Here is a 15,045-nt window from a genome sequence, read left to right on the forward strand (position 1 = left end):
TATCTTCTTTGGAGAGATGTCTATTCATGTCCTTTGCCCATTTTTGAATCAGGTTTTCTAATTTTTGTTGTTGAGTTTTAGGAGTCCTCTATATATTCTTGTTATTAGTGATTTAGATATATCATTTACTAATATTTTCTTCTATTTTGAGGGTTGTCTTTTACTGTGGATAGTGTCATTTGATTCACAAAATTTTAAAATTTCAATGAAGTTCAATTTGTCTATTTTTTTTCTTTTATCTGTGCCTTTGATGCCAGACCCAAGAAGTCATTGCCAAATCCAATGTCATGAAGCTAAATAAATGTCGTGAAGTCCTATTATTGTTTTAGTTCTTATGTTTAGGTCACTGACCCATTTTGAAGCAATTTTTGAATAAGGTGTTAAGTAAGGGTTCAACTTCATTCTTTTGCTTGTGGATATCCAGTTTTCCCAGCACCATTTCTTGAAAAGACTGTCCTTGCCCCAATGAATGGTCTTAGCACCCTTGTCAAAAATCATCTGACCCTATATGTGAGTTAATTTCTGGATTCTCTATTCCACTGGTCTATATGTCTGCTTTAGTCAATAACATTGCTTTGATTACTGTAGCTTTGTAGTAAGTTTTGAAATAAAAAACTGGGTTCACCAGTTTTCTTTTTTTAAGATTATTTGGCTATTTGGGATATTTTGAGATTCCATATGGATTTTAGAATGGGTTCTTCTATTTGGAATTTTGATATGGACTGTACTGAATCTGTAGACAGCTTTTTTAAATTACTAATTCAATCTCCTTAGTAGTAGTGATGTATCTATTAATATTTTCTATTTCTTCCCCTTTTTTTTCTTGGTAGATTTTGTTTCTAGGTATGTCCATTTCATCTGTTATTCAATTTGTTGGCATACAATTGTCCACAGTATTCTCTTACAATGCCTTTTTTATTTCTGTAGAATCTGTAGTAATGTCCCTACTTCTATTTCTGATTTTAGTAATTTGAACCTTTTCTCTTTTTTTATAGTCCATCTACCTAACAGTTTGTCAATTTTGTTGATCTCAAAGAATCAACTTTTAGTTTCATTGATTTTCTCTATTTTATCTCTGCTCAATCTTTATTATTGCCTTCCTCTCCTAGCTTTGGGTTTAGCCTGTTTTTTTGTTGGTGGTGTTATAAAGTTAGATTGCTGACTTGGAACCTTTCTTGTCTTTTTATGTAAACATTTACAAAAGTCCCCCCTTATCCACAATTTTGTTTTCTGTGGTTTCAGTTACCTGAGGTCAACTAAGGTCTGAAAATATTAAATGAAAAGTTCCTGAAATAAACATTTCATAAGTTTTAAATTGTGCACCGTTCTGAGTAGTTTAACTTATGTCCCTGCTCCACCCCACATGGGACATAAATCAGCCCTTTCTCCAGTGCATCATGCTGTACACATCACCTGCCCATTATTCACTTAGTAGGCTTCTCAGTTATCAGATTGACTGTCATAGTATCACAGTGCTTGTGTTCAAGTAACTCTTACTTTATTTAATAATGCTACATGATGCCTTAAAGTAAAATTGTGAATATAAAAAAACTTATGAATCTGAGCCCTGCCCCCAATCTCTTTGCTTTCTTTTCAGCATGTAGGTGTGATCATGTCAAATGAATAAAAAAGCATGTTTGCATTTTATTGATATAGAATGCTCTCAATCTCTCTACAAATAGCAAAGTAAAATCTTACTTAAAAAGGAAGCCTAATGCTTCTTGACAAAGTGATACTGTCCACGTGGATTCTGATAATCTGTCATTATTTCCTATTGTCAGGTCAATGAATTGCTCTGGGAGTTATCTGTGTGCTGCTGTAGTATGGAACTTGCTGCTTATTTAAAAATCTAGGCCTCTTGCTTATAAAGAAAAATAGCTTTGCTAAAAATTAAGACTTTTATGAGATTGGAATGTTTACTTTATTGCATTAAAAAACATAGCAACAAAGCTGCTAAAACAGAAAAAAATAATGCCACATTTACATAACTTTTATTACCGTACTAGAGGCCCAAAGCACGAAATTCGTGCAAGAGTAGGCCTTCCTTCCCCCAGCTGCCGGCACCAGCTTCCCTCTGGCACCCGGGACCCGGGCTTCCCTCATAGCCCCGGCTTTGTCTGGAAGGATATTATGCTTTTATTATTATAGATGTTGTTATAAATGCCCTATTTTATTGTTAGTTTATTTTACTGCTGTTAATATCTTACTGTTCCTAATTTATAAATTAAACTTTACCATAGGTATGTATGTACAGGAAAAAACATTGTATATATAGGGTTAAGTACTATCGCCAGTTCCAGGCATCCACTGGGGGCCTTGAAGCTTATCCACTGTATATATGAAAGGACTACTGTATAGCCATAAATTTCCTCCTTAGCACCACTTTTGCCGTTTCCCATAAGCTTTGATTTGTTGTATTTTCTTTTTCATTTGTCTCTAAGTATTTTCTAATTTCCCTTGTGATTTCTTTGATACATTAGTTGTTTTAAAGTGTTGTTTAATTTCCAATTTTTTCAATTTTCCAGATTCCCTTTTGTTAATGGTTTCTAACTTTATCCGGTATGGTCAGAAAAAATACCTGGTGTGATACCTATCTTTAAAAATCTACTGAGACTTAATTGTGACCTAACATATGCTCTAACCTGAGAAATATCCCTGTCCACTTGAGAAGAATGCGTACTCTATTTTGGGGGTACAATGTTATGTATTTGTCAATTAGATATAGCTAACTTTATCTATCTTGTGTTTGTCTGTTCTATCCATTATTGTGAGTGGGATACTGAAGTCTCCAACTATCACTATTGAACTATTCATCCTTTTAATCCTGTTTTCCTGGTATTAGGTGCTTAATGTTTTTTCTTCTTGCTGTTTTGAAACTTTTATCCTATATAATAAAAGCCTAATATGCTAAGTGTCTGGTCATCCAGTTGGCCATTCAACCAATCAAAGCATAATATGTTAATGATATGCTAAGGCCGCTCAACGGCTCACTATGATGTGCACTGACCACCAGAGGGCAGACACTCTGACCAGTAGGTTAGCTTGCTGCTGGGATCTGGCTGATCAGGACTGAGTAAGATGGGCCAGACACACCCTGGAGCCCTCCCGTGTCCCTCCCTGGCCCCGATTGTGCACCAGTAGGGTCCCTCGGCCTGGCCTGCGCCCTCTCACAATCTGGGACCCCTTGGGGGGATATCTTAAATCATGTAAGAAATAAAAAGTATAGTTACAAACCATTGTTACAATAATACTAGCTTTTATAACTGCCCACTTATTTACCTGTATTGCAATCTTTCTTTCTCCTTAAGACTTTGAGTTATTGTCTAGTGCAATGGTCGGCAAACTGTGGCTCGGCAAACCGTGGCTCATGAGCCACATGCGGCTCTTTGGCCCTTTCAGTGTGGCTCTTCCACAAAATACCGACTTCTGTGCATGGGCCACAAAGTTTCAATCGCACTGTACGTGTGCGCCCGCACGTGGTATTTTGTGGAAGAGCCACACTGAAGGGGCCAAAGAGCCGCATGTGGCTCGCGAGCTGCGGTTTGCCGACCACGGGTCTAGTGTCTTCTCATTTCACCTTGTAGGACTCCCTTAGCATTTGTTGCAAAGTCTATAGGTTACAAATCCTCTCAGCTTTTGTATAGCTGAGAAGGTATTAATTTCTCCCTCATTCTATGGGGACAGTTTTGCTGGATATAGGATTCTTGAGGTTGATAGAGTTTATTTTTTTCTCTTTTAGCACTTTAAATATATTGGCCCATTGTTTTCTGGCCTCCAAAGTTTTTTTATAAGAAATCTGCTAATAATCTTATTGAGGATCATATCTATGTGATGACTTGCTTCTCTTGCTGCTTTCAAGATTCTGTCCTTGTCTTTGGCTTTTTAAAGTTTGATTATTATTTGTCTCAGTGTGCATCTCTCTCAGCTCATCTTAGAATTCATTAAGCTTCTTGGATATTCATATATATGCCTTTCATCAAATCTGGGAAGTTTCCAGCAACTTTTTCTCCAAAAAGCACCTTTTTCTTTTCTCATTCTGAAACTCTTGAGAATGTGTATGCTGGTCAGCTTGAGGATGTCCCACAGGTCCCTTAGGCTCTCTTCACTTTTCTTCAATCTCTGTGTTCCTTAGACTCAATAATATCCATTTTCCTATCTTCAAGTTTGCTAATTCTTTTTTCTGCCTGTTCTGCCTTTGGCTCTTTTAGTGAATTTTTCATTTCAATTATTGTATTTTTCAGCTCTAGAATTTCTTTTTTAGTTTTCTGCCTCTTTATTGATATTTCCATTTTGTTCATACATCATTTTCTTGCCTTTCTTCACATCTTCATTTAGTTCTTTAAGATTTTTAAAGAGAGGTGTTTTAAAGTCTTGGTCTAGTGTATCTGTTATTCTTTTTCAGAAACACTTTCTGATTTTTTTTCTTTTGAATAGGCCATATTTTTCTGTTTCTTTATATGACTTGTGATTTGTTGTTGTTGAACACTGGCAATTTAAATCTAGTAATATGACCCCTTTGGAAATCAGATTCTTCCTCTTCTCCAATGTTTGCTTTCTGGTTATTGGATTTTGTTTGTTTGTTTTTTTTATTGTTGTAGGCTGTCTCTGTGCTGAGGATCAGCCTTAAGTGTAAACATAAGATCTTCTCAGGTCCTTTCTGAGCTTTCCCTGAACATAGAGTCATTTTCTAATTTCCCCCATAAGCAGTTGTTCTTTAATGTCCTAGTCTTTAATGCCTGGCTCCCAAAAGGGGGAAAAAAAGAAAATTTTAAGAGGGGTAGGGGAGAGGCAATTAGTCCCATAAATTCCCTGGGAAATCACTTTAGCCAGTGGGAGAGGAGGTTGTAAGAATGGGGGAGGAGCAACAATGGTTGCCTGACTCTTTGTCTGCACCTCTGTGATCAGAAGCAATATTCAGCAGTCAGAGAAGAGAACCTCAAAATTTGGGGAACAGGGTCCTTTTTGCCCACCCTGGTTCCCTTAAGCTATGTTCAAAGTGCTACAGAAAAATGTGCAGAGCTGCCTGTCAGGCTGCTACTGTGCTAAGAGCTGAAATTAACCAAAATTAACTACCAAGTCTTTTCCTGAAGTTGCAAAACATTAACAGACTTCAAAGTTCCAAAATAGTTACATCAGACAGATTCTTGTTGCTACCTCCTCTGCCATCTTCCCCAAACTTGCACTATTCTTATAATATAGGAATAAGGGCTAAAGTTGAGAGGAAGCAACAGTAATAGACATGAAAAGATGAAAGCAAGACATTACAAAGAAAGAATCTTGCTTCACCTTTCCAACCATCACTAACAAAGAGCACTAAATAATTTTCAATATAGTTGAGGGCAGACTTGTTAATGTCAAGGGCAATATATGAAAATACTGCATTCAGAATAAATCTAAGAAGGCTTATGAATTACAGCTAATTAGAATAACTTATAGCATCTTATCCACCATGCCAGCTGCAGTTTTATAAGTAGATTTTATATTCTTTACCTGGGAAAGTTTTATCAAAGATTCTTAAAAATTTATAGATAACTGTCATCAATCCAAAGACAACTGCTGAAAAATTAGGATGGGGCAAAATATCAGTAAGCCTACGTTCTACTGAGTTTTAGTATATTCCTCAATTTATTTTAAGAATAATTAAGAAGCTCATTGTAAAAGTGGAAAATAAAGATAAGAGGGGCCCTGAAAATGTACATATAACTCCAAGAAAAAGTATATTTACAAATTCCAATTCTAATAAATATGAACTCCTTGGATCTGTAATGGCTGGACAGAATGTAGATATCCCAAGGCCTAACAGGTCAAAGTTCTTACAATTACCCTGACATCAGATGTCAAACTTGCTTCCTCAACAAAACTCTGTGTCTGCTTAAACTGTGATCTATTAACAAATTTGTTGTTTTACATTCAAAATCCACCTACCCTCTGTCATCCATTATCATGCCAAGAAGGTTAAGAAAGGAAAACAAACTTTAATAAACACTACATTTATTTACTAATGAAGAAAGAGACCTACTTAATTAAATGTACTGGTCAAAAACTACCAAGTCCCACTGATATCAGATGAAGGAAGACTGGACACACTAAGATAAACTGCACATGGCTTTTTTATTTAAAACAAAAAATCTATAAGTTTCCTTTTCTTCCCAACCTGGCCCCCACTCCCCAGGTCAGCACAAAGTTTATTAGCCACTTCTGCTCATAAAGGCCTCTTTCTGAATAGGGATGTTCCTCTAACATACCAGGCATGAAACAGCCACCTGTTCAGGCACACCTCAAGGATATTGCAGGTTCAGTTCCAGACCACCATAATAAAGCAAGTATTGCAATAAAGCAAGTCAATCTGTTTGCTGGTGGAGGACCTTGCCTTCAACTTAAAACAAACAAACACAACACCTGTGAAGTACAATAAAGTGGAACACAATAAAATTAGGTGTGCCTGTACAGGCCTTTCATTTGCACTTTAGGTTACACTAGGAGCACATCTTAGAGCAAGCACATCAAATTCGCGGCCCATGGGCCGCATGCAGCCCACAATGAATATTTCTGCGGCCCAGCCAATATAATAGTATGTAAGAAACGTTTAATAAAAATTTCATAACTTAATTTTTACAATATCCTGCTATACATAATTATTAATAACGAATTACGTTCGCTAATGACTGATTACTATAATAGTGTTACATTCATTTCCCTTACGAGCTTTACATGCAGGCGCACCATTTCTCTCCACTAATACTAGCAGCAAATATTTTAGCAGCCAATTGCCAAGTCATTAGCCTTGGACTGACTTGTTTGGTGTGCACAACAGGAAATATTTCGCTTTAGGAGAACAAGAAAAATAGGTTTATTTGCGTTACGCTTATTAAGTTGTGCAGTTATGCAGTGTCTGGTAAGTTAATGCTCAAGAAAAAAATATTAATTTTTATTAAAATGTTCTATTATTCTATGTTAATGATTACTCATTTATTTCAGCCCTTTGTATTCAGCATGTCTCTATCGAAATAAACCTACGTTTTCTATGAAAATTAAAGCTTTTGTTTTTTTTTTTGCGGCCCTCATCCTATATAATAAAAGCCTAATGTGCTAAGTGTCCCGTCGACCATTCAACCAATCAAAGCGTAATATGCTAATGATATGCTAAGGCCACTTAAGCGCTCGCTATGATGTGCACTGACCACCAGGGGGCAGACACTCTGACTGGTAGGTTAGCTTACTGCTGGGGTCCAGCAAATCAGGACTGAGTGAGACAGGCCAGACACATCCTGGAGCCCAGTGGTCCCTCCCTGGCTAGCCAACCTCCCATGTCCCTCCCCGGCTGGCTGGCCCTGATCAGCCCAAGAGCCCTGGAGCCCCCCCGCGGTCCCTATCATGCACTGGGGAGGGGGGGGGGGTGTCTCTCAGCCTGGCTTGCAGCCTCTTGCAATCCGGAACCCCTCAAGAGATGTGGGAGAGCTAATTTTGGTTCGATCTTGCAGGCCAGGACAAGGGACTCCACTGGTGCATAAATTCAGGCACTGGGCCTCTAGTAAACTTAAACCTTGTTTATTCGGCCCGTGTTAGCCTTTGAGTTTGACATGCTTGTCTTAGAGTAATGGTAGTTGTTTCCTGGGATTTTCTGGTATTGGCTCCAGGACATAGGCTCCAGCTTTCGTTCTAGTCTCAGGTTTGGCTCTGGCACTCTGTGATACCATGCACAACTGTGTGGACTCCAGTCCTGGCCCCAGATCTAGCCCTGCCTCAAGCAGTGGTTCTAAATTCAGGCTGCTCTGGCCCCAGTACTAGTCCCAGCTCCAGCTCTAATGATTCCAGTTCTGGCTCCAGCTTAAGTTCCAGTAGTTGTTGCAGCTCATCCCCCTGCGTGTTCAAGACCACGATGAGCCTGCATTTTGGGTATTTCCTCTATTCTTAGAGAAAACTATCTCCTGTTAGTAGCACCCAAAAGCCTCATCCCAGGGGATTTGGAGGTAGAGGAAGCACAGCAGGTTCTCAGCTATGTTCTCCTCAATGAGCAGTGGTGGATGCTTTCAGTCGGTGTGAGTGACTGCAGTATCTCTTTGGTGTAGAGCTGCACAGAGTAGATGAGAACCTTATCATCATTCTGGTGTTCTCCCTTCTGATGATTCACTGAAGCACAGTAGGCACCAGAAATGGTCTCTTCAGCAGGTGGTGTTCTTTGCTCTGGTTTGCAAAGCCCATGTTGTGTCCATCATTCCAGATATCTGTCAGGTGGTCATGTAACCAGGTTTAGAATTTTGTCCAGCCATTTCCTGGGGGGTGGGGGACTCTTGCTTTAATGAAGTCACCCCAGGATAACAATGTACACTCAATCCTAGAGTTCTGCCCAATTAGCTTGTCCCTCAGCTTACTTAGCTGCTCCAGGTCGAGGGCTTGCCCAACATAGTAAGATTGCCAACTGAGAGTAGGGCCCAGATAAGTCTGGGAAGACTTTTTTTGGGGGGGGCGGACTTGAAAAAGGAGTGCTGATTCTGGGGAGTTGAGCTGAGCATACTGAACCAGAGAACTGAGGCTCAGGCAATTGAGAGTAAGTTCATCTTAGAAATAGAAATAATAACCACCTGGAAGGTGTCTGTTTTCAGCTCTTGCTTCAGTCCCTGGTAGGTGTATCCAACCATGAAATTGATAATATGCAGTTCCTCTGTCACACCTACTAGCCCCATTGTTGCCCTTTCCAAATCACCTGAATGTTGCTCAATCAGTCAGGTAGCCCAAGTCCCAAATTAAGCCCTGACTCTGTCAAAATTTTCTGGTTTGAAGTCAGAACGCTGAACTTCTGGAAACCTTGTAATGACAGTCTCTTGTCAATGGAGATTTCTGTACTCAGTGACTCCACTGCCTTCTTTGAATCTCAGCAGCGGCCTTGTTCATACAGTAAACTTCCTCCAAGTCTTGAGGTTGAGGGATTAATGGGGAGTGAAGGTCAAACAGACCTGGGTTTCTACCACAAAAACTTTGTGAAGCAGACACTGTAGCAATTCTGTGACCTGGGCCTTTTGTAGGTCCATCCCTTTGGCCAGAGGGTCATCCTGCTAGCTAACTAGGTGACTTAATCCCTTTAGCTCCTTCAGCAGCTGATGCAGGTGAAACAACAGCTTTGCTCAAGCTGTAAGTCACTTTCCCAGGTATTCCAACCATGGTCCAGGGAGTTCCAAAACAGGCATTTTGCAGCTAGACTTTCTATGCCTCCAACTTAGGTAGCATTTCCTTAATTAGGGTAGTTAATTGCACTAGCAGTGCTTTAAAAGCACCCAGAACCTCCTTCCTCCTTTTGTCCAGTTCACTGAGAGTATCTCATAGAAGCTGCTGCTCTCTGGTCCATAAGGGTTGACAGAGGGCATCCATACTGGGGTCTGCGTCTTTCAGAAGACATCCTGCTGGTCTTTCAGTTAGCTGATAGATTTCAGCAGTTTTTCCATCTTAAAGCCCTCAATTCCAGGATCCAGGATTCAATGCCATGCTGCCGGCTCTCCATAGGTGCTTCAAGGCCTGGTTCTCCTTGCTTGACTGAGCTCTCTGAGCCTGGATCAGAATTAAAGAAATTAAAGATCATCTCAGCCAATTGGACAGGACCCTGGGAAAAGGTTTGAATGTCCTGATAAAATTTTCACAAGTTGTGCTGCAGCAGCAAACACTCGGGGTGCTGGCTATAGCAGCCATACTCATAGTTCAGTTGGTATTAGAAGTGAAAGAATAGCATGTTAGCTTTGGAGTTAGCGTTGTGCAGTGTAGTCTCCTGGCCAGTTCTGGTCTTCAATCCAGATTGCCAAATAACTATCAAATGTCCACAAGCAGGAGGCTCTTTGATCCTAAAATGGGCTGTCAAGATTCTGCAAAATCTCTCACTGCCATTTGGGGTCTGAGTTTGGCTAGGGACTCAATTCCCACTCCCTTTAGAGGCTCTGGTCACAGCTTCAGTCTCCAGAGGGAGCTCCAGCACCAGGGTCTCCAGCCCTGTCTTGGCTTCAGACCCTCTGATCCACCCCACATAGCAAACTTGAAAGGGTAACTGAACGCCGGAGTTAGACATTCCCAGCCGGATGCACCAACACTGGCTGCCACTCAGTCCAAGCTTTCTTAAATCAACCTTTTTGCCACACTGAAAAAATAGTTTACATTTTGAAGCAAAAGTTTTTGTTGTTCATTCCAGTTTTAACAAGAAAGGTTAACAACCATTTGCACAAAGCAATGGGGCAGAGGTTGCCTAGTAAGGGGGAAAAAAAGGTGTTGAAAAGTTGAAGCATATTAATTTGGTTCTCTTGGATAAAAGCAAAGAAAAGCAGGTAATATAAACTGAACCAAATTCAAGAATGAGAGAGGCAAAAATAGGTTGATACTTTGAAAAGGCTATGAGCTGGAAGACTACGTATACCTATAGTTCTCTCAAATATTGCCAAGTTGTGTGCTGAGAGAAAGTGAAATCAAGACACCTGAAGACACAGTTGATTGAAATCACTGAATTCAAGTGGGACTAAAAAGTTTTGATAGATAGTTTGGTCTCATAACATAATTAAGACCTTATTTCCAGAAGGTAATGATGTGTGTTTAAATACCTATAGATCAAAATTCCTAAACATGTTTTGATACAAACAATCTCACTAATTTTTTTTTTTAAGTTCTAGTCCTAAAATAGTTCTGAAATAATGATGAACATTATTCATATTTCTCAGGAGCAAATAATTTTCAGTTAATCCAGCAGTTGAAATCCAGTGCTATAAAGCTCTTCAAAAAACAAATACATATGTTTATATTTATTTAATTGAAATATGAAGTGTATATTTCCAGGTTCTGTCCATGGAGATTCTAATTCAATTGGTCTAAATTGAGATGCCTGATATCTAATGATCACTGTACTAAAGGAAGTGAAGAGGAACACAGTGAAAAGACATCTATCAAATCAAATTTTCTCAAAGTCTCTGAATGTATTCGATTTTAGAGCTAGAAAGATCATTAATATATAATTAAAATGTTTTGTTTTATAGGTAAAGGAGCCAAAATTCACAACTATCTGCAAGCAGGCAGGCTGACACAACTGTGCCTCCATTTGAATCTTTAGCTGCTTGGCCAACTTGGCTGGCTTCTAAGTTGCCCCAAAATCTTCAATTGGTGAACAAATAGTGTCTCAATCTAAATGAAGGTATTTTAAGCACCAAAGCGAACAACAAAATACCCAGTCCTTAAATATCACTACTGTATAGTAGTGATATCACTCCCCAATCTCATCGTTTATATTTGTCATTTCAAAGTAACTTAATATAGAAAAACAGCACATCTATAATCAATACTCAATCTGACAGATATACTTTCAAATTCATAATATGGAGGGGAGAAAGAAAATGCCACATTCCATTGTAGAATTTATTGTTCATTTAAGTGAGACAGGACTAAAGACAAATTGGGATTAGTAGCTATAGTACTCTTAATATTTGTACTCTGGCTTAATTAGAAATAAGAAAAAACTACATTGTAAGTTTAGTGTCAGTGTGTAAGGTTCCAGGTTCCAGGTTCCACTTTCTAACAATTCTTCTAAAACTGCTCCTCACTATATAGGAATGCCAAAGAAAGAGGGAAAGGAACCATTAATTTCCTTTTTTTTCCTATAACGTCTAATTCTCACCTTATCTTAAATAAAGAATTTTCTTGGGTAGGACCATAGAAAGAGTTATGCTGCTTCCCTGTGGGAAGAAGAAAACGTATCTACAAATTTATCCCTACTGTTGTCCCCTGGATGGTGGCCATGTGGAACTGGGGACCAAAGCAGACCTTTGGCATCACTGACAGTCAAACTTACACTCTTGTAGGGGTTAGCATGGAAAGAAAGAAAGCTATAGGAGATGCCAAAACAAACAAACAAGCCACAATTCTAACTAAGGACATCAACCGCCCTTCATAAATTTTGGGGACCTACTTAAACAAACAAAAATCAACTCCTCCTCTACCCCTAGGGAAAAAATTCCTATATCATGTAGTTATGCAATGCATAAAACCATGTTCCAGCTGATATTCTGTAGCATTAGCTTTGGGCAAAATTATTAAATGAGCACACTGTTTTAAATCCTCCCTGGGTCCTGGCTCAGGGGTTGATCATCGACCTATGAACCAGGAGGTCATAGTTTGATTCCCAGGGCAGGGCACATGCCAAGGGTTTCGGGCTCCATCCCCAGAAGGGGGCATGCAGCAGGCAGCCAACCAATGATTCTCTCTCATCACTGATGTTTCTATCTCTCTCTCCCTCTCCCTTCCTCTATGAAATCATTAGAAATATATAAAAAATAATACAATTAAATAAATCTTCATTGATCTTCCTTCTACAACTTGTGGCTCCTAGTAAACTACTCTCCTGCTACTAAAACAGTTATGAATGTACTCTGACCATACTCTGTATAAAGACAAAGCCAATAAAATAATTAGTAAATCTATTTATAACTGATCACAAAAAGTAAATTAAAGAAAAGCTAAATACTTGTTATAAATGCTGAAAAGACATTTGGTAAATTCCAATTTTCACTTCCATCTAAAGAAAAAAGTCCAATAAATTAGAAATAAGGTATTTTCATATTATGATTAAAAATATCTCAAACAAATGGTCAAAATCATACTTAAGAGTGCATAATACATTGAAGATATCCTTATAAAAGTAAAGAACAGGATAAGGACAAGGACCTGCTAGTATCACTTTCTAACACTGTTCCTTAATTTTTAGCCTAGGGATTCTCAGTTGGAGGTCCACTACAATAAAATAGGAAAAAGACAAAAAAGAAAATCTTTCCTGGGGGACACAAATCACTTAAATAAAGAAATATACATGCTAATGGTTAAGATGACTCAGTATTATATTGTCTAATATATAGTCTTCTAAATCAGATTTATGAATTCAAATATTGTGAAATATAAATAGATTGGTCAACAATTTATAGAGTGTGTTTATGTACATTGACAGGAAGAAAAAATACTACTAGAAAACACATCAAATAATTTCAGAAAAATGTCCAAGTACTGAGATTACATATAATATTTACTTCTTTGTATATATTTTAAATTTCCTTCAATAAAAATATATTACTTTTATATATTATATTCAGGAAATAACAAATGTTATCTCAAAAAGATAATCTAAAATTTAATTTCTGCTCTGAATTCTCTAGGTACTATAAGCCCAGAATATGATTTTAATTCAAATGACTTTTAAAAAAATTGACTGCAGAGAAAGGAAGGGACAGGGAGAGAGAGAGAGATAAAAACATCAATGATGAGCCCTAGCTGGCTTGGCTCAGTGAATAGAGCATCAGCCTGTGCACTGAAGGGTCTTGTTCAATTTCAGTCAGGGGCAGCTTGATCCTCGGCACTGGTCAGGGTGCATGCGGGAGGCAACCAATCAGTATGTCTCTCTCATATCGATGTTTCTCTCTGTCTCTCCTCCTCCTTTCCACTCTCTCGAAAAATCAATGGAAAAATATCCTCGGGTGAGGATTAACAGAAAGAAAGAAAAGAAAAGAAACAAAAAAAAAAAGAAAGAGAAAGAAAGAAAGAAAGAAACAAACAAACAAACAAACAAACAATGATGAGAGAGAATCATTGATCGGCTGCCTCCTGTACATCCCACATGGGGGATCGAGCCCACAACCCAGGCATATGTCCTGACAGGGAATCAAACCAAGACCTCCAGGTTCATGGGTTGACGTTCAACCACTGGGTCACACGGGCTGGGTTCAAATGATACTTTTAATGAGAACAATGATTAAAAGTATCTGAAATAAATTTTTACTACAATAACCCCATTCTTCAAAGAAGGACTACAGAGTCAGCAACCAATGAGGTAAATAATAGCATATGGTTCATATTAAACATACAGGTAAAAAAAAAAAAAAAATCAATGGAAAGGATCAAAGATTATCAACCCAGAGAGAATTCTTTTGGACTTAGCTTTTATTCTTAACTTTGATATTTACAGAGTTCACATAGTTTATTATACAGTAACCTTATATTTTACTCTGTGGCTTCTTCTATATATATTTATGTAAACTTGTACGTGTGTGTATGTGAATAAAAAAGAATTATTTTTAAATACTCTTTACTATCAAAGCAAAGAAACTTAACAAGGACTTCAAGACTTTAAATATAATTTTGAAGAAACTGACTTTGACAATAATTCATGTAGTTATTGCCTATACTTGAAAAATGGCCCTTACATTATTTGAGTCCTAAATAGACACTGGACTATACATGTAATACCCAGACATTTAAAACATCACTTAAGCAAATTTAACTTTGGAATAAAATTTTTTAAAAAGTAAATCAACATATCTAAATTGATTATAGCTATTTACTTTAAATGAATTCATTTTATATAAGTTAGACCAAAATAAAAAATAAACAAAGATCCTAACTCATCAAACTTAAGGAACATTCAGGATAGAGTACAACCTCAAAATTATTGTTTCTACTAATCAGACCATTTTCTGACAGGCCATACCAAATGTAATAAAAGATGCAAAGTGTACCATTTCAGAATGAGACTTGGTATTTAAGACTATCAGTTTGTTTAAACATTGACACAATACAGATCTGTGTAAAAACAAGTTGTCACCTAAGATGAGTAAAATTCTGAATATCAGATGGCCTCCTCACTCAGAGAATATAAGATTTTAGTGATTCCTGAAACTAGACAACCATAAATATTTGTGTCCCCAACAAACAATACTTCAGTAACTCCCTTTCCCTTTTACGGTATTTTGTTCCCCTCATTATGTCAGGGGGAAAACCTCAATTAGGTGACAAAGATTTTTAATAATCAACATCCCTTAATTTTCTTTTTATCAATTAGGGTGTTCCTAAGGCTCAGGGTAGTCTGCAAATCAATACAAATGTGAAGCCATCGAGAGGCTCATCTAAATGATCACCAGTGAGCAGCAGGCAACAAATATTCAAACCCAGAAATTTTGACTCAACATTTCCTATATAGTGCAACAGTTCTGCATAAAAATGATAGCCACTGAAATAAGGTTCAATCTGAAAATGATGTAG

At 37.9% G+C, this 15,045-nt stretch overlaps 1 protein-coding gene and 1 pseudogene across 6 annotated transcripts in view; both read right to left on the minus strand.

Annotated features, from left to right (window-relative positions):
* Positions 1-15,045, minus strand: part of CNOT4 (CCR4-NOT transcription complex subunit 4) — a 150,999-nt gene that overhangs the window by 38,412 nt on the left and 97,542 nt on the right. The gene's annotated exons all lie outside the window — the stretch shown is intronic.
* Positions 7,281-11,760, minus strand: LOC139016635 (signal transducer and activator of transcription 2 pseudogene; annotated as a pseudogene).

This window comes from Myotis yumanensis, unplaced genomic scaffold, assembly GCF_028538775.1.
Source record: "Myotis yumanensis isolate MYYU_CA2020_CCGP unplaced genomic scaffold, mMyoYum1.0.hap1 SCAF_9, whole genome shotgun sequence".
NCBI classification, from domain to species: Eukaryota; Metazoa; Chordata; class Mammalia; order Chiroptera; family Vespertilionidae; genus Myotis; species Myotis yumanensis.